Genomic DNA, 26,172 nt, shown 5'->3' with positions numbered 1-26,172 from the left:
ATCTCTGCAATTCTGATAATATTTAATTGGATGATGAACTTTGTGAATTTTACCTTACTGAGTGCTGGATATTTTTATATGCTTATAAATATTCTTAAGCTTTGTTCTGGGACATAGTTAAGTTACTTGGAAATAATTCAGTCCTTTCAAGTCTTTGTTTTAAGCTTTAGTAAACAGGACCATAGCAGTCCTGTATTAATTTTTCCCCATGAAGTTAGTCTTGTATTAATTTTTCCCCACTACACAGGCAAAACTCTTCTGAGTACCCTACCTAATGCAGAAAATTATGAGATTTGGCACTCTCACTGGTGGGAACAGGAAATATTTTAAGCCTTGTGGGAGCTCCAAACAGTGTTCCTTCTTATCCTTTTAGGCAGTTCTTTTCTTGATCTTAGGTAGTTTCTTTACGTGCACGTGCCGATCATTATTCAGTTGATGGACTGAGGGAAACATTCTGCAAATCTCTGGAGTTCTTGCTTCCCAATTCTCTTGTCTCTGATTCCATGACCTGTAAACTCTAGTTTCTTCGACCTCCCTAACTTCCCAGCTCTGCCACTTCAGTCCAAAGAAATAAGTAAACCCTGCTTGGGTTCTCTCTATGCCATTGTCTGAAAACTGCAAACTTTCTCCAGGCAATAAAATGGGACAATTGTAGGGTTCCCTTGTTTGTGTTCCAACTCTTAGTGATCATTATCTTTTATTGCTTGAAGTCTAACAGCTTGAAAATCATTATGTCATATATTTTTGTCCATTTTAAAATATTTTTTAGGTTGAAGGGTGAATCTGGTCTCTGTTGTTCCACGTGGTCCAGAAGTGGAAGTCCTATTGCTCATTTTTTAATAAGTATAGTTCTACTTCTACTATTTCCTGAAAAATGATTTTCAGAGTAGCAGGAGAAGAAATCTGGGGATGTTGGCAATTTTAAATAAGACATGTTATCACAAACACTTGATCATCATAATGTTTTCATTTTATGCCTTGCCTTGGGGGAACACTTCTCCTAAGGTGAACAGATTATGCAGACAAGTTAGCATAGCAAAAATTAAGCATCTTGTTTCTCTTTTGCTAGGTTATTGAATTTAATTAATGTATGCTCCATTGACTGTGATCAGGAGCTAGCATTTCCTGTCTCTTCTTAACTTTACTTCACACCCAGGTGATTTCTTCCAGTTAGGATCCCAGTCTTAAAAGAAGCCTGTGTCCCACAGGGATGTTTATACTTTAGCCCTCCCGTCCTCCCTCAGGATTCTCACTACTTTTAGAGGATTCCATGCCTCACTCAAGATGTGAAGACATCATTTATTTTGGCTTTCAGCAACCTTCCTAGATTCATCTGAATTTCAGAGAATTTGGCAGATAGATATTCTTCACAGACAGTGGGTTAGGGAAGTAGCTGCTTTCAATTTTCACTGAAAATAGAGTTTTCTTTTGTATTTTTCATTTTTGTTGTTGTTCTTTTGGGTTGATTTTAGCAAGGGTCATAGATTTTACCATTACACTACCATCGTTTACTGAAAGCCCTGCTAATGAAGCTGTAAGTCTCCAATTTATCAGTCTGAAACCTCAGCCACCTTTCTAAATATGGAGAGCAAAAGAGAAGGACAAGTTGGTCATTTACCTATCAATTATTATTAACAATTACCCTACATTGATTTCTTCTCACTACCACTAAAGCACTCATCTGGGCCTTTATCTTTGCATGCTTGTCTATAGAAATCTCCCTTTTATGTATTATTCAAATCCTCCATCTTTGCAAAGAATATTCATATTGAGTTATACTTACAAGCCTTGGCTTAGATGTCACCTTTTCAGTAAGGCCTACCCTGGCCACCATATTTAAAATTGAAATTTACTCTCTTCTAGTACACCTAACTAACTCCCCATATTGTCCTCTAATTTTTCTTTTTTCCCTAGAACTTACAGGAAAGCTTACTAATATATATTAGAGATATGGATCAGTTAATATGCTGTATAAGTCATATTATATATATTATATTACATGGTTTATAATTCTATTGTACACTTCTAATATATGACATAGTTTCATTTTTTATTATGTTTATTGTCTTTCTCTCTGTTGAAATGTAAGCTCACGGAAGCAGTGAATCTTTGTTTTGCATTTCTGTTTGGCTCACCTAGAATAGAGCTTGACATTTAGTAGATTTTAATACATGTTTGTTGAATTAATATATAGAACTAGTTAAAAAATAGATAAACCGTGTGTGAAACATAATGGAGTAGAAGAAACAAATAAATGAGAAAATGGAGATAATTATTGCCTTTGCTGAGTTTCTTGGCAGAAAGACAAAAATGTGATGAGCTACAATGCTCACTTTTTATATAAATTGAAAATGCTCTTTCACCTGGCATTAAAACCATAAAAGAATTACTACAACAGTCATCTAACTTGTCTCTCTGCACTTTAAAATTCATCTTTCTTACTCCTACGGGAACGTCCTTGTTAACGTGCTGTTTTACTACTGAATACAGCATCCTCCCGTTCAAAAACGTAAAGTGCATTCACATTTGTTCCAGGAAAAAATTTTAACTTCTTAGTGACATTCAAAGTCATTTTTAGCCTGACTCTAATTTGTTCTCTGTCTTTTTCACTCTATTGTTTTCTAAACATTCAACTCCAAGGTAATCTACTTACCAGTCAAAATGTTAATAAAATTTTTTGTAAGAGTACTGCACATCCCTTCCTCCTCTCTTTACACAGTTCCTGTCATCTTAGTCAGCTGGGGCTGCCATAAAAAAAAATAGACTGAATAACTTAAACAACATTTATTTTATTTTCTCACAGTTCTAGAGGCCAGAAAGTCCAAGATCAAGGTTCTGGCAGGACTAGGTTTCTGGTGAGGGCTCTCTTCCTGACTTGCAAATGACTGCCTTCTTGGTGTCCTCAGATGAGAGAGAGATCTCTTATATCTCTTGCTCTTTTAAAAAGACACAATTCTATCTGATCAGGGCCCTACCCTTATGATCTCATTTAATCGTAATCATCTCCCATCCACAATACAGTCACATAGAGGGGGTAGTGGTTAGAGCTTTACCAAATGAAATTTGATAGAACATAATTCTATCCATAGCACCTGTCTACTCATTTTGGGTTGCCCTTGACTAATCAATGTCTTTATCTATTTCTAGATTCTGCTCAAATTATTCCTCTTTCAAAAAGAGTTCACATACCACTCAGTTTTTTGTCTTTCTCTGAAGTCTTATGAGAATTGTCAAAAGCATTCCTTTAGAAATTAATTATATATTACAGCCTGACATTTCAGTATTTGGATATTATTTATCACTCGTGTTGTTTAACCTTTAAAGTATTTGTACCCAACTAAATTGTAAGGTCCTTGATGTCAGAGACTATGACAAATCTCTTCATATTCTACGAGTGCCTAGCATATATTCAATAAATATGTCAATTTTCTTTTGTTTTATAGCTATCAATAATTGTAAAGCACTTACATGTATAATAACTAGTTCATGTTTCCTTAGATTACCTTGATAGGTAATACAAATCTTATTTTAAAGATAAAATGAAAACTCAGATAAGCTATGTAACTTGTTCAATATAACACATTAGCAATCACATTTAAGTTAAGCTCTAAGATTCATTCCCTGTTCAGAACTCTTTCTACCATGCATTTACTAAGTAGTGTTCAATTGAACAAGAGTTTCTTTAGCTGTCCCTCAAACAATGCAACCATAAAATTGAGCTCTTTCTTCCAACCCATGTAGATGGATCTCTAACAAATGTTAATTGAACAGTTATGTAGCAGAAGTCATAATCACTCGCTTTCATACTCATATAATGCCACTGAGACACTACTCAATCTAATGTTAGTACTTGGAGTGCTCATATAGATCTACACCCATTCCACGAGCCTGTGTCTTTCTGCAAGAGGGGATGACACTCAGCGTCCCCTCCCTTCAGTATGTGACCAGTCATCAACTCTGATGAAGCCTGCATTGCTACTGCTCAGAAGCAGAGCCTGCCTCTGGATTGATTATGCAGCTTCCTTCTCATATCACTTACTGTGACAATAGGCCTCAGTATTTCAGTAGCAGGTGCTGCCTTCCAAGACACTTGGGAAAGAGAGGAACTGAGTGCTCAGAGCATCAGTGGGCCAGAGCCCCTCAGTGGACAGCCTTCACCGACTCTGACCCTTTGAATTCCTCTCCTCTGGACTTGATCATTTTGGAAAAGGCTGCTAGACCCACAGGAAGGACTGACATCTTTATTCCTGGCCCAGAATTTGGGCTAAAGAAGATCTTCATACAAATAAATATGCTATACTTTAACTTTTCAGATCACAAAAGACAGCACCTTCTTGGAAAGAGACTGATAAGCTTTGACTTCAGAGAGGCCTGGCTCTGAACCCCAGCCCAGTTCTGTTAGTGTGAACTTTGCCAACATAATTTCTCTGGGTTCTGTTTCATTTATAAAACAAAGGTAATCTTTACCTTACATGGTTGAACTAGGATTAGAGATAATGTGTGGCAGGATACTGAAATATCACCTGACCAAGTAGGTCAGTAATACAGAACTATTGCTGACGGATGGGTTGTGACATTCTTTTTCCCACTTTAAGTAACATTAGATTGTTGGGAGAAATACTGCAGACTTGTGGCTAATAGGACTGAAATATGAGGTCAGAACTTAGTAAGTTTAACCTGTGTACTAAAAACAAATGCCACTTAGTGCATGGTTGGCCTAAATTTGGGGTGAATGGCACACTTGTGGCCATAGGAGTTGCCTCACCATTGAAGAGCTGCTATTTTTCCTGCCCTCGCGACTAGAGAACACACCAGAAGTAAGCTTACCTTCAAATGGTCAGTGTTCACTGCCCTAAATTGGAAACCTTTACCTAGCTTTTTAATAGTTATCTAATGAGAGAAATCGAGACATGCATCTTCACTTTCCTTTAATTTTCCATAAGCTACAAGTGTTAACTCAAAGACCACAGTGTTGTATGTGACCCCACAGAGAATTTTTCTTATTGGCTATGAATATTCATGGGGTACAAAACTAACTGTCACCACTTGTGCCCAAGATGTGATGGCCAGATCCATACTGGCAGCATGCCCATTACCACAAATTGTGATTATACCCTGTGTCCCCCACCCAATTATCCCCGACCTCCCTCCCTATCCCCCTTTCCCCCACTCCACTTTGTATCCCTAGGTATGTTCTCTCCCTCTGCAAGCCCAATGCACCACCCCACAGAGAATTAATATGTAGGCTGCATAAAGTCATGATGCCCCTCGCATTCCTAGTTCTTCTCCCAATTTGTGTGGCGAGAGGGCAAGAAACCCGGCATCTCTGTGTATCAGCTACACAAAGCAGGGTGCGCAGTGTGCTGGAGCAAGCTGAGAGCCCCTGGGAAAGGTTGTTTACACACATCTCTTCCCAGTGTGTGGTCAGTGATAACATGTTGGTAGCGTGGAATGAACCACAGTGAGAGTACGAACCCCATGGGAATGGGCATACACTACCAAGCAGGGTTTTTTATTAGAGGAGCTGAAGTTGCTAAATATAGATCAACATACCATCAAACGTGACCTAAACACATCCTTACCTCCCATAGTTATAACAGCCAAAGGGTATTTAACAAATCCAGAATCTCAAATGCAGACTGGTTGATACCTGCTCGAGGGAAAAGAATTAGATGGTATTTCACATCCTGTAATGTTATATCTTTTGGATTATTGAAAGTATATTTACTTAATGGCTCTGCAAAAAAGAAAGGTCAACCCCAAAAATCAGTGTTGCTGACAGATGAGTGAAATAATAAACACAAGCTCGGCAAAGTTTCATGCTGAACCTCTCCGGTCTGGCTCTCAGGCTGGAGATCTCACAAACTCGGGCTGGCAACGGAGACTTCCAGTGTGTCATGGGTTTGGCTCAGTCAGGGACACCACAAGCTGGGTTCACTTTCTTCTGTGGTATTGCTTTCCTTCCAATTCCACAAGAACCATGAAGTAAAAGGATCAGGCAAACAAAACAAAGAACACGAAAAGAAAAACAGGAAGGGAGTTTGACCAATGAGTTCACCCCTTGGCGAGGCTCTGGTTTGATTTTTATGTCAAGTGGTCTTGTGTGATTTAGACCAACTCCTGTTCCTTCTCATCCCCTCACATTCCACCCATCAAGACTTCAACGCAGACATACCGAGCTGACGCCACGAATGTGTTGCTTTGGTGGTGTCAGCTCATGGGAGGAGCACTGACTAGAGGCTGTGAACCTGCTTTTGGCACCAATCAACTTGGCAGATGAAGACCTTCAACTTGTAGTGAAAGCAAAGTTGGTGTGTTACCCATGCATCTGTGATCAGAACAGGCACCACATTTTATTTCCTCCCTGAGGACTATCTGTTCTGCTGAAATGCAATTTAAAAAATAATCAGCGGGCAACCCTGTGAGCTCATTCTGTCTCTGCCAAAGACGCTCATCCCAGGGCAGGGGGCACGTAAGCGAAGTCAGAACGGCAGAAGTCGATAGCAATGCAGAAAGTCATTCCGCACCTTCCCAATTAAAGTTTCTTTCTAATGCAGCACTAACTACATGGAAACAAAAACTCATGAGTATTTTACCACTATTTTCAAGGGAAAAAAATGAAGTGCAACTGGATAGAGGCAGCCAGGAATGTCAGGGAATGAGGTACCAAGTTGGGAGGTGAGCCAGGATCAGCACAATCTCTTTCTTTAGACCCATCAAAGTTCAAAGCTGCCTGGCTGTGGCTCCACAGGGGAACCCTCTGCTTTCATCGCACTGCCATGAACTTGGCCTGCTGGCCTCCAGGGAGGCGCCTGCTCCGCCTTTTATCCACGGCAGCCTTTAATACCTGTGCAACTTTGGCCTGCCTGGAATGGTGCATACACTCAAAATCTGTCGAAAGTCTGAATAAATGAATAGAGAGGATCAGAATTCTCTCTCTAAAGAACAAACAACCATCATAAATACTTACTTTGAATCCTATGTGGCTCAGTCTCTGCCTAATCAAAGGGAAAAGTGGTGTCGTAGGCTCCCACAGGAGGGGTTTGCTGGCCATCCGATCATTTACTCTTTCCAGCCAAGCCAGCGGATGTCCACGCACCAATGGAGACAGGGTGGACTAGAGCAGTCACTTCCTCGGCTTCATACGTCAGACAACTGGGGTTCAAACCCTGGCTCCAGCATTTCTTGGCCTGAGCAATTACTTAGAAGGTTAAATCTTAGTTTCTCATTCATCGGACGAAGACCATGATAACAGACTGATTTGCTGTGAGGAGTGAATCGTACATGTACCACTCAGTACCAGGCTTGTCTCACAGTAAGCACTAAATCTGCTCCGCTTTTGTTATTACCAAGTATATCAAATGGAGCCTCTCCCAACGAAACAAAATGCCTCCTGGCTACCATGTTTACAGTGGGCAGAGGCCCAGGTTTCAGGATGTCTGCCTGCACTCATCAGACTCCAGGCACTGGAGCAGCTTTCTTAACATCACCGCCTTTTCTTGGCTACCCATTAGTGGCCACTCCCAACTGGCAGGACCTGCATCCTTTAGCACCTCTCATAGCTCTGACCATTTGGTGTAATGCTATTTGTTTTTAATTAATACCCAGAGGTTTAATTTGTGATTAATATTGTTTTATTTGCTCTGGCTGTCCTTTGTCCTTCCAACACCAGAGGTCAGAGTATTGCCTGGAGCTCTGTTGCTGGATTTTCAAGGTGGAGGATGAAATAGCTTCTCTTCTAGGGAACAGAAAGTTTCTTGATTGCTGCCCTGGGAAAGAGCCAGGATTAGGAAAAATCCCCCAAGGCAACCAGTTCTTTTTACTGTACATTTATTGATTTTTTTTTTTTTTTTTTTTTTTTGAGATCCTACTATGGGCAACAACAGGCCTACCCTTAGGGATACAAAAATGAGTTAGACACTATCACTGGAGAGGTTTCTCGGAGGCAGATGAGTGAGACAGTCGGCTCATCAGTTGTTACTCAAAGCTAGGGAAATTAGCTAGAAACATAACTGGTGTGGATGGCAGCATAACCTACTCTCAGAAGCTATTGTTCTGAATCATCAGGTCATTGATATTCCACGACTAAGCATCATGAAATTATAATAAAGTCAGCCCAGTGTGGAAGGCTTACACACTGTCATGTTGGAGCAGAGTAGGAAGGCCTGGCCTCTTGAGCCTCTAAGTTCATAGACCTGCCCTGAAACCTACTGCATCATTCCAGATAAGTTAACTCACAGTTTTCTTTGACTCAGTTGTCTCATCTTTAGAATGGGGACAATCATAGTGCTACCTCTTAGGCGACTATAAAAATTAGATGAAGTAATGCATGTAGGGTGCTTAGGGAAGCAGCTGACATGTAAGAGCCCTCAATGCATGTTACTAACAGAAATAGGAATTTTACAAAAGGTTATTTAAAAATGTGTGACTACAAATTTGTTTCACAACAAAAATCTATTTGTATACTTAACTTTTGCTTGCAAAGCAAATGAAGTCTTCAAATCTCTTTAATACACTACATCGCTGTGAACAGTACTTCAAACCGTGGTGTTTCTCAGCCTTGGCTGCAGAGAAGAATCACCTGAGGAGACTGACAAAGACCCATGCCTGGGCTTCTCCCCCAGATATTCTGATTAATTGCTCTGGGATTGGATCCCAGCCCTGTTTTTAAAAAACTCTCCAAGGTATGAGATGATACAGCTAGTTTTGAGAACAGCTGGAGTTAGAAGAATGACAATTACAAGTTGTGCCTTATTTAGGTAAGTTGGACCTGCATGTTCCAGTGTTATGCTGTTTTTACAGTTTAGCTGTTATAGATGACAACGGGAAGTCACAGTCAACTAGGTTATTTTGAAAAATGTGGCACTGAAACTGAATTTCAATTTTCTAACATAGATAGGTCAGAGTGTCATGTCTAATTGCTAGGTACTCAGAAAGTGCTGAAGACCCAGATTTACAGGGCTGACACCTACATTCCTATAGTCATTTCTTAAGAAGGTGAGTAACAGTAATACCACTACTATCAAACTGGTAGTAACTACCATTTATCTAGCGCTTATTCTATCTGTTATGAATTGAATGTTTGCGCCCCCCTAAAATGCATACATTGAAACTCTAATCTCTAATGTGATGGTACTTAGAGATGGGGCCTTTACAAGGAAATTAGGTTTAGAAGAGGTCATCAGGGTAGGGCCCCATAATGGGGATTAATGTCATTATTAAAAGAAAAAGTGAAACCAGAGCTCTTTCTCTCTCATCCAGACGACACAGCAAGAAGGCAGCCAACTGAAAGCCAGGAGGAGTCCTCACCAGAACCTGACCATCTGGCACCCCAAACTCAGACTTCCAGCCTCCAGAATTGTGAGATAAATTTCTCTTGTTTAAGCCACCCAGTCCATGGTATTTTGCTATAGGGCCCAAGCTAACTATGATAGTATCTCTTCCCTAAGTGAGGATATTAAATATACTGTCTCTTTTAACCTTTTATAACAACATCATCTAAGTGTGGCTATCACTGTTTTATAGATAAATCAACCTCTGACAAAGTGATTAATAGCACTGGGCTACAACACTCCACACTGATGGTGAAAGCAGCGGGGTAGCCCTTAACTCCTCCAAACCTCACAGAATTGTGCTGAGGATTAAATGAGATGATGCATACATGGTACAGCGGGAAGCCCTACAAAGCTTCCTAGCCATAACAACATTACTACTGTACTGAGACTCAGAGAGTTTGATTATACTATCTAAATAGACTCAGCCGCTGAGGAATGCAGCAGTTGCTCAAACACAAGTCTGTAAACAGCAAACCACCCAGTCTTATTACTATAACACACTGTCTCCACCTTCTCCTTTAAATAAATCTCTGTTTTGGCACAATAACATTTCTTCTAATATGAAAGCTATATATTTAAATCTGGCTATCACTGGCAAAGATACCCTTTGGAGACTTCATTTTCCAATGGCTTTTGTAACTTTGGTTAGTACCAAAAGAGTTTCCTGAGACATACATTTCCGGTTTTGCAGCACAAATAAAGCAAAGATAGAAAATAAGCTAAAAACATATGAGTAATGCATGTGAAATTATATAATTGGTTCTATAAAACCTGTGTTCTAGGGCTTGAATCTACCTGTGGAGATGTAATATTCCCTTTACTCCATGTGATAAACCTCGTGGCCTTGGGAAGCCAATTCCTTTATTTTATGTCTGAATCTTAATTCTATTTGAAGCTCTAGAGTTATTTGTATACATTAAATATGTACACTCTGTTTGTATATTAATTATACCTTACTAAAGCATTTTTTTAAAGGAAGAAAAACCAGGCAAATATAGACAACAACAAAATATTTAGGAATATACTGAATTAAATTATGAAAGCAAGCACCAAGGCCTTAAGTTAGAAGAGGAAACTTTAAATGATTGAGAATATAACTCACAGTGAAATGCAATTGTCATTGAATGTACCAAGTAACATACTTGAAACATTGCCTTAGGTTGAATGTCCCTCCAAAAACTTAATCCCCACTGTAACTGTTGAGGGTGTGAAATTCTATTATGGTAATTGAAAGGTGGGGCCTTGAAGAGGTGATTAGATTGTAGGACCATTCCTTAATGAATGGATTAAAAATGGTGGCCAGGGACGTGGTTCTGAGAGCTTTAAAAGGAAAACCATAAAAAGTTTCTCTCTGCTGTACCATTTTATGCCATATGAGACCTCTGGGTCACTGCTGCCACGACCAAATGTGTTTCCTGGAGTTTGGACTTCCCAGCCTCCAAAATTATAAGTAATAAAATTCATTTTCTTTATAAATTACACAGTTCCAGGTATTTTGTTATAACATCAGAAATGGACTAAAGCAAACATATTTATAAGAAAACCCTCAGAAAACAAGAAATGAAGTCAACAATGATAAAATAAAAAATGGGAGATTAAGCCAGCTTTCTCAGTCCTGAACTGATAAATCAAAATTAAGTAATAGTATAGTGGATATAAATGGCATGTTTAGTCTAATAGATATATAAAACTAGATAGAATGTAGTTCGATTCAAGCACATATGGGAATGTTTACGAAACCTGAAAAATGTTTACCAAAAAGAAAACCCACAATAAATAAAAAGTAAACAAGAGTAGAAGAGACCACATTTATTACCAGAATGTAAAACTAGAAATTAACACCAAACATTGAAAAAATGACTTTACTTTGAAATTTAAATTTTTGAAAAAAAATAAAATCACGGATAGATTAGGAAGTATAATCCTAAGTGAATGATGTGACTTCCTTGCATATATGTTAAATACACAAGTGCTAAACTCTTTGAAATCATAAATAAAAAATTTGGACTAAGGTAAAGTGATACTTATTTTAGATGAACATTTTAATCTACCTTATGAATGCATCTAGTTGCAATCTACTTTTCTCAATGTACAACTGGTACAGTTTCTCTCAAAGGATCATCATTAGTTATACTTTCTGTAAGCCCAGGAGTGTCTACAAAGCTTAAGTTGACATGACCTAGAACTGCATGTTTTTGAAGCCATCATTTTCCGCAAGGAGAGAATTCAACCTACTATCACTCAAAATAAGCCATACTATGCTGCAGTAGCAAATAAGCCTCGAATCTTAGTGGCTGAATAAAGGTTTATTTCTCACCCATATTACCTGTTTAATTCAGGTCAGCAGACCTCTATTCCACACAGCCACGAGCCCAAACATCTTTAGATATTGTCATCTCCATTTGTAACATCCAGGATCACTGCAACAGAAGAGAAGAGATTGAGAAGTCATACCTCTTCCTAAATGCCATGGGCTGAAAGTGATAAATATCACTTTTTGGCCAGAACTAGTAACATAATCCTGCCTAACTGGGAAATCTTTCATGTGCCCAGGAAGAAGAGAGAGAGATACAGGGAGCAATACTGACTTCTATCACAGATCCAAAGAAAAATATTTCACAGTGAATTCAAGCAATAAGTATATAAAGGATGTTTCAACTTTTGCTTATTACTTACTGAAGACATATATACAGAGGTCTCTGACTTATGATGGTTTGACATGATTTTTCGACACTGCCGTGGTGTGAAAGCAATCACATTCAGTAGAAAGCTGTACTATACTCTCTCAAAGAACTGTGGTTACAGGGGATAGGGGTGGTGGGTGGTGGGAGGAGACAGGGAGAGATTGGTTTAAGGGATACGAAATCACAGCTAGACAGGAAAAAGAAGTCCTAGTGGCCCACAGTCATGCTAGGTGTCTATAATTAACAAATAATTCTATGTTTTCAAATGGCTAGAAGAGAGGAGCTCAAATGTTCTCATCACAAAGAAATGATAAATTTTTGTGGTGATGGATACACTAATCACCCTGATTTGATCATCACACATTGTATACATGTTTTAAGATATAACTCTGTACCCCATAAATATGTACAATTATTATGTGTCAATTAAAAATTCATTCATTCATTCATTATTCTTAAAAGATATTCTGTTGTGATGCTGGACAGGGGTAGCAAATGCAGCTGCCAGTCAGCCACTCGATCATGTGGGTGAACAACCAATGCTCTACAGTGTACTTTGTTCCCAGATGATTTTGCCCATCTGTAGGCCGAAGGAAGCATTTTATGCATGTTTAAGGTAGGCTGGGCTAAGCTATGATGTTTGCTAGATTAGGTGTATTAAATGCATTTTTGACTTACAGTATTTTTAATTCATGATGCATTTATCTGGACGTAACCCCATCATAAGTCGAGGAGCATCTGAACATATTTGTTTTCCACGTTGAAACATAAATTTCTATAGCTCAAGGTAAGCTATTGGTAATGTGATACTGATTACACTTTAAGGAAGTTTTCCCATACACTCATTACCTTTACCTCAAAAAATTTTGCAAGATCTAGTAATAAAATTTCCACAAACACAATAGTTCCCCTTTCTCTGAGAATCCAGGTGGTGAGGTAAACTTTGGGCTAGCCATTCAATCAAATGCTTGCTGTATATAAAGGGCCCTTCAGACGTAGCTGTAATGTCCTACACTGGAAATTGCAAGTTTGCCAGGTTCATGGCAAGCTCTTTCAGAGCTTCCGTTTTTAAACCAGATGTTGGTCACTTCCCTCCAAGAAGCCATGTGTGCTGCCTAACCTCAAAGCCATTCGCTCCTCTTGCCATTTACTAGGCAATTTCTAAGAGATAATTGTTGTGTGGCTACTATATTTTCAGACACTGGATCATATTATAGTAATAGTCAATAATAGCAATTGTAGTTTTGCATGTAGCATTCACTTTTCTTTGGGCATTTAAAATTCATGAGAAGAATTTTATGAAATTTTTTAAAAATGTACATTTTAAATTCATGAGAAGAGTTACCAAATCGTAACTTCCACCCACATCCAAATCCACTTATGCTGGCATTCCAGAGATGGGTTCTGTAAACATCAAAGACAAAAAATGGACAAGAAGCCCCCAGAGAAATTTTACAAAAACAAACACACAGAAAGAACAGCGGTAAGAAAGCCAAATGCAAGTTAAAAAGCTAACAAATATTTATAGTGTAGTCAAGGCTCGATTTGCAGCAGAAGGTGAACTCCTTGCCTAGGACCAAGGAGGATGATAGAAGCTACTTCTGGTCCCTCAAAAGAGGGTCTCTTATAAGGCTCTTCTGCAGCTAACAATTACTTTCCTTATAACTGACTGAAAACTTACGTTTGATTAGCTTTAGAAAAAAAGAAAGATAAGTAAAAATGATGCAAATTGAAAAACTACACTGCAATAAACCAGCAGGACTAATTCTTAAGCCTTCTCCTAAAGATGTCAGCTCTCCCTTAGTCACTATTAACCAAAGAAAAAGGAAGTCTCAAGATAGATATCCATATGTCCTGACAAAAAAGACCCCAAATTGGCAATGCCTTAGTTTTACTTCCTAACTAAAGGAAACTAAATTTCTTATATCCTCCCCTCCCCATCCCCAAATGGTTGTTTTTCATTCCATCCACCCACAGGAAGTTTCTGCAGCCTCATTAAACCAGGTTGTTCAGCAAATGAGCCCATGCTCGCCTCTCCCCTGAAACCCAGCTGTGCTTACAGGAACTGGGGACCTTGAAGTACAAGCATTTTGACCTTTTGCTTCCTAAAAACAGCGTGTGGGCCACCCACTCTGTCAAGTGCACACAAACTCTTCACTCTTGAAATTGCTTCTCAGTCTCTTCCCCGAGACTTCTGTCCTCTTCACTGTGTACTCTCACTGCGTGATGCCATCTGTTGCCTGGATTTCTCTTATGATCTGCTTGACCGTCTTTATGTTGATGATGCTCAAAATCTGGGGTAGGGCCCCCGTCTCCTTAAATCCAAAAGATCCCCAACTAAATTTAGCATCTTCCCCTCCTTCTAAACATAGTTCACTGTCAAGTATCTTGGCCAGAAATCTGACCATTTTCTGCGACTCCTTGCTCCCGTCTCTAATCAATTAACTATCTTAACTCCTCTATCTGTGCATTTCTTGTCTTCCATGCTGATCACTGCAAAAGGGTCCTTTCCATTCTCTCTGCCTCCAGACTGTTCCTTTACGATTCATTTTCCAGACTGAAGCCGAAAGTCATCTTCTAGAATGCAAATCCACTATTCACTTGCTCAAAACTCTTCCATTGTGTTTTTGTTGCCCTCTGAATGTGATATATCTTGTAACGACCTGTATGGTTTGACTGCTACTAACCTCTCATCTGCATCAGCTGGCAATGCAATGCATCCCCTGTACTCCAGCCATACTCAGTGTTCATTCCAGCTGATAGGCCATGCTTATCCTTGTCTCTGGAAGCTCTTTTCTCAAATACTCTTCAGCTCCTTTCTACAATACTATCAGTAATTCCCCTCAATTTCCTCCAATTTCCCCTAATAACTCCCCTCATCCTTTAGACTGTGGGTTAACCAAAGCCCAAGATTCCTTATCTGCGATGTAGATTAGATGTTCCTCAGGTGTGGCCCTTTAGTATCCTGTAGTTCATTCTTAAAATGTCTTGTAACTGACGGTATCATCTGCACCAGCCACCTAGCTCCATGAATGCAAAGACCGTGTCTGTCCTACTGCTGCCAGATCCCCAGAGTCTAATCTACAGAATTGGACACATAGTGAGTGTTCAGTAAATATTTGTTGACTAAGTATTAAATGAAGCAAGGTGAGGGATTTGACATTCTCAGAGTCCTGTGGAAGAGATATCCCCTCTTTCTCAAGAAAGGAGACAGAGCAGCAGTTAGCTCATGAGACCTTTCCCTTTTCTGTCTCTTGGTGTGCCCTGTAGTGACATCATATAAGGACAGTCACAGTCCCTGCCTGTCTCATCCCTGGAGGCTCCACCCAAGGTGAACATGTTCTTGATCTTCTAGTTAAAAGAAGAACAAGCTATTGCTTAAGGAAGTGTATTCTGGGAAGAATGTCATGCATATAGTGTCAGATGGCAGATTGTAATCTAACCGGGGGAAGAGACTATGAAGACAGCATAAAAATCATGGTTATCCATTTTGTTAGTAGCTATGACATCCTCTCCTGTTTTATCTCTGTCTTTCTGAATAGTTTGTTTTTGTTTCCTTCCTGCCGTCTCTTTTTGCTTGACCCCTGAATGTAGATCTTCCTTAGAGAGGCATCTGTTCATGCCAGAGGCTCTCCTTAGGCAATGTGCTCCATTTCACCATTTCCACAAACCCATCTATGCATGTGAATGACAGGTCCATATCTTCAACCCTGCACTTTGGCCCCAAAACCTTCTGGACATTTCAGATCAAATGTCTTATAGGCAGCTCCATCTCAACATATCTGCATATACCATCTTCAGCAGCAAATCTCCCCCATTTGTCCTTTTGCCATCCTATCACCACTCCTAGTCCCAAACCATAAACCCAGGAGGCAGTTTCAACAACTGCTTTACCCTCCCCTTCAATGTGCAGTAATTCCACAAGTGCCACCCCTTCAGTAGATTTTCATTCTATCTTCACCCCTGCTGTCAGAATATCCTAGCCATAGTTTGATCTTTACCATCATTTGCCTTAATAAACCTAAATAGATTTGTTCTCTCCTTCTGAAAGTTCAATGTACTGTTATGGTGTTTTCTTTTTTCTTTCTTTCTTTCTTTCTTTCTTTCTTTCTTTCTTTCTTTCTTTCTTTCTTTCTTTCTTTCTTTCTTCCTTCCTTCCTTCCTTCCTTCCTTCCTTCCTTCCTTCCTTCCTTCCTTCCTTCTTTCCTTCCTTCCTTCCTTCTTTCTTTCTTTCATCATTGCACATGACCACATTTTATTTAAATGATCTGTTCATATGTGTGTTTCTCCCACTAGACTGTGGGGCCCTTGAGAATAAGGGTCTGGCCTCCATGTCCAGTAGGTCAGAGACTACCATGGTCCCAGCCAGGGATACCCAGAGGCCATGGCATGACATATGGCCCAAAGCTATCTGTCTACAGTAGTGATGTTGGAGTGGGGAATCTGAGGAGCATTTGGGGAAGCTCTTTTCGTGTGGGGCTTTCACACCTTACCATTGCAGTAACTCTGGAACTGTGTAAAGAAACCCCAGAGAAGCAATGTGAGTAATGGGAGCTATGAAGAGTGCCAAGAGGTTCAGGTTTCACGTGTGACAATTGAAACAGGAGATTGGAAAGGAACTTGATTTGGGATCTAGCTGTTCACTAGCTTAGGCCTCTGACCTCAGCCTTGGAAAGTGGTTAAAGGCATTGACAAAGAATAGAGGGCAGAGCCATGGTGTGTGTGTGTGTGTGTGTGTGTGTGTGTGTGTGTGTGTGTGTGTGTGTGTGTGTGTATGATCTGTCTAGCTGGCATTGACCAAGATTCTCTCCTTAACCAAAGTCTAGCCAGGCCACTGTAGGACCACAAAATACCAGTGGTGAATGCATCTGGGGTCTGGACTTGGAAGGGGGAGAGTTGTGGGGTGGTTGGTTGGGAAGTCACAGATGGCTTCCTGGAGGAGACGATGCCTCAGCTGTTTCTCTGAAGATGAGATGGCATCAGTTGAGCACTGAAGGTAGGTGAGAGGGTCCTAGGGGGAATGGCAGAATAAACCCAGTGTGGAAGTCTCCATGGACAGTGTGCATGGAGTGAGTGTGCTAAGTGCATGGTATCTATTATTATAGCACATAAAGTGTGATGTGATGCATAGCTGGTGGGGTAGAGAAGCAAGCAGGGACTGGGCTAGGAAAAAATCACGTAAGCAATCAGTGCTCTTCAACTCTGGCTGTTCTTTACAGGCACAGATGCTCAGGCCCCACTCACTGGGATTAAGATTCAATTGGACTGAGGTGGATGCCAGTCATCAGTATTTATCAAAAATCTTCTCATTTGATTCTAATGAACAGCCAAGTATGACAGCCATTGCTGAAGAGAGCTGCATTCTTTCCTTTCTGCTCAAAAATGTAGTTTTCTAAACGTTTCATTTGCTTCTTCCTATAAAAAATAATAAATTTCATGAATTAGTCTCATGTGTTTCCATACACAAGAAAATGTTAATATAAAAAAATTTATTATATTATTTGATTTAGGAAGTTGACTTAATTCATACAATAAGAATTTCTTTGTTTATTCTTTAGCCATGTTCTGGCCTTTATCATTTGTTTCTTTGACAGTTATACAGGCAGTTTTATAATTTTACCTTATTCCTTAAGGATCCAGACAGCAAACTTAGATTAAGATAAATAAGATGAAATAGACAGTAGATATACTCAATAGATGTACTTAGTTCCACTCACTTAGCACCAATGCATAACACATTCCAAAAGCAAGCATACATCAAATTTAAAATAGATAATCTTAATTGGGTTCAATAGTTGGATAAATGATCAGACGATTCTCATTGCATATGCATTGGAAGCATGCATTTCATTCCTTATTGATTTGCTTTATTGAATTATCTTATCAATTGATTTTTATAGGAACAGGGAAAAAAATCATGGAAAAGAGCTGTGGTAGAGAATACACTTCCACTGTGTGAGACATGGACAGCAGGTGACGAAACCAAGCAGCTAACTCCCACAGAGACCTACATGGCACGTCTTGGCACATATGGGTAAGTATAATGTTTATTAATCTAAAAAATGAGAAAATACTATAAAAATAGAAGTAGAAAACCCTAGACAAGTTAAAATACAGAAAAATTTTAAGCCAAGTTATTTGAATCAGGCAATATTTAATATATCAAATATTAATCATAATAACTATGTATAAAGTAATCTAAACTCAAGACACTAACCATGTCAAAAGGCAGCAGTTATCCTGACCACCAGAATCCTTTGTTTGGGTTAATATTCTCTGATTACACACCTAGGCGCCCCCTGGTTACAATAATGTTTGTTTATTATTTATATTACAAAAATAACTATTCTCTAAATGATTACACATAGTAAATAAAATTAGAACTCTACATAAGGATTTGAATAATTGCAGTTTCTTTAAGGACCACTTGTAATGTCTTCTGTCTGTTTCACAGACCTGTAGAAGAGAAACAAAAGAAAATGTACTTAATAATATGTCTATAGTGGAGCATATAAAAAAAAATTGGGATTTTAATGCTTTCCTTTACTCTATCTGAACTTTTACAACAGCATTGACATTAGAGTACTACCTCTTATCAACCATATTTTGCTACCAGTATAGCAATTTCTGGTAACTGCATAAAATTCTAATCATATCAAGATGTCAAGGGAAAATATCCATCTTCTAGAATATTTTACGTGTTTTTTCCTTTGTACCATTGTTATATTTAATATTTCTGATTCATTAATTAAGCCATAAACATTTCAAAGCAGACTATCAATCTCCAAATTATTTACAGGGCCTGAAAGAATATTTGCACATAGCATTTGCTTAATAATATTTGATGGAAGAGAGGGAGAAAAGGAAAGAGGGAAGGGAGAGAGAAAACAAGGGAATCCAGTTGTTTTTGCACACACTTTTCCCTTATCTGGAATGCTTTACTTAGCCCAACCAACCCCAGCTAACTCCCTTATCTGACTAGCTCCTATACTCCTTTAGGTCTTAGCCTTAAACGTTACTTTCTCTGGGCCCTTTGACTACTAGTCAAAGTAGAACTCTCCTGCTGCACACACTTATCTGACCTTAATGCCTCTCTAACAATCATTGTCAGCTCTTTATGTAAATAATTGTTCATTTTGTGTCTTCTCCACAATTTAAGTAAGTTCCATAATGAGAAGAACTATGGTAGGTACTGTGTCACCCATGACAGTGACATGCGCTATTCCCTGGCACAGTTCTTTATCCATTGTAGGACCTTATTAAATGTGAATCACACAGATGATTTACTCAATTAGAGCTTTGGAACTGAACAGCGCTATACCTATATGTCCCACAGAGAACATCTGAAAGACTGAAGAAGAGGATCGTGTAATAGTTGTATACCTATAGTGATAGAGTTACTATGTGAAAGACAGATACAATTATCATCTGTGAACCAAAAAGACAGAATCAGAAATCAAGTAGTTTGAGGATTCTTTTAGAATCCTTTTAGAAGGATTTCAGAAAAAGTTTTCAGGAGGATTTTTTGGAAGGCAGATATAAGATTCAGATCTTAGGACAAAATAAGAGAGTAATTTCTTTTAAAATAAGTTTTAAACATTTTTTTACAAATGAAGCAATACATGTTTATTAGGGAAATATTATAGATAAGCAAAGACTTATTCTCACACTACACAGAGTCAACTGATGGATTTTTGTTTATAACCATCCAGACAGTATTCTACAGGGGTAAAAACAGGATCATGTATGTGTCTGTGCCTCATGCGTTATATTTAATATTTTGTCTTGTGACTTGCCTTTTTATGTAAAAATATTGGAAAAAAATTTCCACATATATATATATATCCAGTTAATATAAGAATATATATACCCAGTTAATATATATCTCATCCTTCATAATGAATTCACAGTTTCCCATTGTATAAATTGCTATAATTTTTTAAATCAATCCTCTTTTTTTTGGTAATTAGGTTGTTTCCATTTTTTACATGTTTTTCATGTTTTATTATAAAACATGAGGCAATGAACAAAATATTCTGATAGCTACATAGTAGTCCTTTGCAGAAATAATCTTTTTAGCTGATTTCCTAGTATAGAGTTATTGGGTACATGAGCAATTTGAGCAGAACAAAATTAAATGAGTAGCTGAGGGAGACAGTAAACTCCCCATCACTCAAAGTGTGCATGTAGTATCTGGATGACCACTTGGCAGGGGTATTGCAGAGAAGAGGGTAGCAATAAGAGCAGAGTAGATAGTTCTAAAATTCTTTCCACTTTTGATTTCCTGTGATTCTATGAGTGCTAAGAACAAACTCACACATTTGCTTCTCTCTATGGCATACTTGAGAGAAGATACTGAAAATTTTTTTATCTTTGTACATCTAGTTCATAGATATCCAAGGATGTGAAATTGTTCTGAGATACTGTAACTCCAGGAGATATTTAACGGCATCATAGTGCCCATAGTTTGCACAGTAGGGGAATATATTTTCAGCTCATGTCTATCAAGAAGTAATTTTTCTTGTCAAATAGAAGGGGTTTAAAATCCTCTTCCCATCAACTCAGCATGGGAGAATACAGACTCAGTGAAGACCCTGAGGCCCATAAAACACCAGAGAGATATATGTAGAGAGAGAGAGAGGGAGAGAGAGAATATTATGCAAGTTACTTGAAAAAAAAAAATCTTTTCTCATTAGAGGTCATGAGGACTACGTACTTTCTAAAAATCTGCACTTTGCACAGTTGTAGATACTACCCATAATTACCAGACATTGATATTAAGTGCCCCGAGCCAACCTACCAGAGTAGACCAGTGCAGGACAAGAAGAGCATGGGACACAAAGAAGAAGATCCGCAGAACCTGCACAATGAAAGAAAAGATGATAATATGCCGGACCAGGAAAAAACATCTACTAAACACAATTCCACAGATGTTTAACCGATTTCTAGCAAAGACTAATTGAAATTAATATCAAAACTACACTTATACTATGTAGTGGGCTACAACCACATATAAGAAAACTGTTTATAGTGTGTATATTTTCACTCCATAATTCATTCATTTTCAATTTAAACTTTCATTGATTTTTAAATAAAATCTAGGGGAAAATGCCCTTCCAGATAGTGTTCTGGATATATATGTGGACTGTGGGAAGACCCCCTCTAAACTGCAGTCATAATTCTGAAGCCTGGCACGGGGCAGGAAGGAAAGGCTGGAAAAAGCATGGAAAGCCATGCTCTATAGACGGTTACCCTAACACAGCTTCTCCAGCCCTGGATGGATACATGCTACATAGTGTGATGCTAGGACATTTAAAAACTTCTACCATCATAATGAAGCTATGGGATTCACGTGAGGTAGTGTTTATACATACACATATACTGTATTTATACATTATATATATTTATATATTATATGTATTACATATGTATATACACATATACTGTGTTTATAATGCCTGGCACATAATGTTACATGTGAAATGTAATTCCTCTCCTCTGAATGCAGCCCTAAGGCAGAAGAGCAAAACGTGAGTCTATCCCCGAAGGAAAGGAAAAGCAGTGCCCACTGGGACAATGGGACATGACTGTTCTAGTTTAAAAGAGTAGCAAAATGAAACAGAGGGTAAAAGCAGATGAAGTAAGGAAATTAAGGGAGACAAGCAATTCCATGTGTCTTGAAGAGAAAGGAAGTAGATTTGTTCCAAATTTTCCAAAGCAGCTCCTGGAGCACTAGTCCTACAAGTTGTTAGTGCAGCTGATTCACAAACAAACAGCTCGTTGGTGAAAGAACTTTGGACAACATACTACATCTGCTTTTTGTAGGATCAAAATATACATCAGCACACTACAGGCTCTTAGAAGTCCTACAATAAAGAAAACTATTTAATCTGATATTCACCAAAGTTACACAATAATAGATTTTTATATAACACTCAGTTTTGAAATTCTATAAAGTATCCATTGGTAAACGCTGCTTCAACTAGAGTGATATATTGATCTAGCTGTTGTTTCATATCATTCAGCAGCAACATAGAAAAAGCATGGGTTTTGCACTCAGCTAGACTTGAGTTCAGATCCGGGCTCCACTCTTTCCAATATATAGGACCTTGAGCAAGTTATTAACATCACTCAGCATCCTTCACAGAAAGTGGTTATGAGCAAAACACCTTCAGAAGTATCAAGTAATGAGTATTTAATAGTTTTATAGCATTCAATTTAACTGAATAGGAGCTACAAAAAACATTTGGATTGAAGGTGTTGACTATATATGGAAGGTGGATGCTGAATACAGCTGGAGAACTTGGTAAATTTTTTAAAATCTTATGCATGGAAGGGTTTTGGAATAAAATAATGATGTATTCATGTTTGAGTGTTCTTTACTAACCAAAGATATTAAAGGTGCTGGCAAGAGAGCAATTGAATTCATACTCAATATTAGTGGTTCTCAAATTTTAAAGTATATTAGAATCGCCTGGAGGGCTTTTTATTTTATTTATTTATTTATTTATTTATTTTTAAATATTACTACTGCCGTTTTATTTTTTTTTATTTATTCATTTTTTTCGTGACCGGCACTCAGCCAGTGAGTGCACTGGTCAGTCTTATATAGGATCCGAACCCGCGGCGGGAGCGTCGCCGCGCTCCCAGCGCAGCACTCTACCAAATGCGCCACGGGCTCGGCCCCTGGAGGGCTTTTTAAAACACAGATTGCTGGGCCTCAACACCCGAGTCTCTGACTTATTACATCTGGGATGGGGTCCAAGGAAATTGTGTTTCTTACAAGTTCCCAAGAGATGCTGATGCTGATGCTGCTGGTGTGGGACCACATTTTGAGTGTCAGTGTTGTACGTAGCGTGGACTACAGGCTGAAGGATGAAGCCAGCTGTGGTCTGGTACACTTGGAGACAAAGGAGTAGTCAAGTGTTTCGGTACCAAAAGAAGATTAACGTATAGGTTTAGTAGGAAATAGAGAATTTTAAGGACAGGAAGTTGGGAACAGAAAATAGATTATAGTAATATAAGATATTAGAGATGAATGCTATTTCACATTTGACAAGAAAATAACACATACATTGCCTTAGAGGATCACTAGATTTGAGAGGGCCAAGGAATTATAATGGCAGGACATTGGGTAAGTCACCCAAGCATGAGTTAAAATTCCTGGTGACAAGAGTTGTGATAGAGAGGAAAACAGTGAGCCAGAGTCAAGCATCTCACATGAATGAAGAGAAATGATTGGTAAGATTATAGTGACAAGAAAAGGAACAGGGTAAAGTGATAAATGGCATGTGCTTAAAAAGGGGAATTTCAGGTAGCATACTGATCATACCTCATGACACTTGGCATGGCAATTGGAAGAAGGAGCAGCTTCCCCTGGAGGAGGCTAACAGGGAAGCCTTGTCTTCCAGAAAGAGCTCATTTCAAATAAGGCAAAAATGTATGAGAGTGTTCTTTGAATAGCCTTGATAAAGGACAATCAATTTGCAAACACAGTGTAAATATCTGGGAAATATATCAACAGCAGTTAAGAATACAAACACGTGAGAAGATTTCATTTATTTTATTTTATTTTATTTTTATTTTTTATTATTTTTGTGTGTGTGTGACCAGTAAGGGGATCGCAACCCTTGGCACGGTGTGGTCTGCACCACGCTCAGCCAGTGAGCGCACCGGCCATCTCTATATAGGATCCAAACCCGTGGTCTCAGCGCTACTAGCGCCACACTCTCCCGAGTGAGCCAAGGGGCCGGCCCAGAAGATTTCGTTTCGATGGGGCAGTTGGGCAAGGCAGCCGGCCAAGAATAACAGGGATAAAAGGCAGAATTAACTGATTTCAGGTTTCTGAACTGAACTTTGGCATAACGTTGTTGCACAGCAATTGACTTAGGTGTCCAGCCTGACACTGCTTCCATCTGCTGTGAAGGAGGATTCCCTACCCTGGGGATAGCCCATTGGTTCCCATACTAGCGGGAATGTAAGAAACAAAGCAGCCTTGGTGGGAAAAACAACAAGTAAGCAAGAGAGTAGCCATCCAGTCTGAAAATAAAGACTATACATACACACACACATATATATATATTTGCAGATTAGAACACACTTCATTTCTTCTTGCAGATAATGCCATAGGAACAGGTTTTTCAGTGAAGAACAGCCATACAGACCACCCTGGGGAAAGCATCACAAATGCATGGGTAGGGATTGAAGTAGATTCTGCCTTAATGCACTGTGTTCATTGCAATTTGGTTGCACTGTCACTACTCCAGAGGAACCACGTGTTGAACATATGATATGTCACTGAACATATCCTGTTCTGTAGTGTATATCAATAAACAACTTATTTCATGCATTTATCTATGTTTCTAGGCTTTATGGATCCCCTAAATAATCTGAAGATGAAGACGGAGCCTCAGGCTTGGCCACTTCTCAAGTGGTCTTTAAGAGTCACTTAACTAATTTGAACTAAATTATTCATTTCATTCATTCATTACACTAATTCATTAAATATTTATTAAGTAAATAAATAGTGAATGCATAAGTATTTATTAAGTAAATATTTGTTGAACACTTACAATGTAAAATAGAAATGTTAAGACTGAATTTTTCTTAATAGCTTAATTTTTTGGAATTAAGTAGTTAGAAGCAATTTATAAACTATACAACCTTATACAAGTGGTAACAACATTTTAAAAATTATTTTAAATGTTAACAAATGGATAATCCTTTGTGTCCTAATATGAAGGAGAAAGGCAGATGTAATTTATATTTAAGAATACAAAGAAAGCTATGTTTTTGGTCTGAAGAATGTTTAAATTACTAAAGCTGAAATACAGTTTTGAGATATTTAGTCAACATTTCAAAACAAGTCATTCTGAAGAAACTTGGCAGAGTGCTTTGAACAGTTGTTCTACTTTTAATAGCTTACTATGGAATTGAAAACATGCTTAATGTAATTAGTAAATGCTGTTTATTTAATTCTGTCAAAACTTTAATTTTTATGTTTATCATACATGCCTCCCTTAATTTTCTGGATGACTTTGCTTGTAGATAATAACTTGGAACACAGTGTAAACATAACTAAATCAAGTTGAAGTTTCTATTAAAAGAGGACTTCCTACCCAAATGTATTACTGCTTCAGTATCTTTATATGTTGCTTTTCCTTATTTTCTTGTTTTATAGTGTTTTCTCTATGATACAAACTTTTTCAGTGCTCAGTGAAATAATTCCTCTCTCGACAGTATCTGCACACACTTCCCTCCCACCCCACATTGTTTTAGCTTCTAGAAGTGGAGTGAAATTGAGTAGAACATATGGTCTTGGATTAGATTAGAATATAAATTGCACTTACTGTGTATTCTTGGGAAAGAATATTTAACAAATCTGAGTTTGTAAAATCAGAGTAATAACACCTACACATTGTTGACACCGAAATTAAAGGAGATACTACATGGCCATAACAAAAATTTTTTAAATGTTAGTCCTCTTCCATTTCCTCCTTCTTTAGAGATGTTTGTGTTTCTGTATAAGCCTTGAAATGTCAATGGCTCATAATAGGCTTTAGGAAGAAATGGAATGTTATAATTCTAAATATAACCCCAAATAGATTTTGTGCATCTATTTTATGTTAGGTTATGTGACAGTTTTTCCAATTTATTATTAAATTAGATCTCTATCAGAATATATGCTCTGTCAGTGGGACAGATTTATTATGCTGCATTTTGGAGTTCTGTGCTTAGAATTTCTTTTCTGTCTTCACATACCCTCTTGATTAAGCCTAACCAGCAGTGTCTTCAGTCACAATGTCCATCTTTGGCCTAGGATTTCTTGCCAGATTCTAATAACAAATATTCCATTATCTCCTCTGAGACTATACCCGTCAACTTTTATACTAGCTCAAACAATGGACATATAGCATCTGCTGGAGGGACTTGTTTATTCATTGATGTTTTTCTTCAGTCTGAGAAAAGTAAACATGTAAGTCTGAAATAGGAGGAAAAAAGAGAATAACGCAATAAGGTAGGTTGGGATCAATGATGGTATGGTTGTAGGTTCCCCAATTAGTAGGCATGAAATGTTTACGCAATGAAAACCCTGAGTTTTTACAGCCTGGGAGAATATCTAAGAGCATTGCATAAGATGATGATAGCACCCA

This window comes from Cynocephalus volans, chromosome 15 (genome assembly GCF_027409185.1).
Source record: "Cynocephalus volans isolate mCynVol1 chromosome 15, mCynVol1.pri, whole genome shotgun sequence".
NCBI classification, from domain to species: domain Eukaryota; kingdom Metazoa; phylum Chordata; class Mammalia; order Dermoptera; family Cynocephalidae; genus Cynocephalus; species Cynocephalus volans.
The sequence above is the reverse complement of the archived record's forward strand: the minus strand, read 5'-3'. Positions refer to the sequence as shown.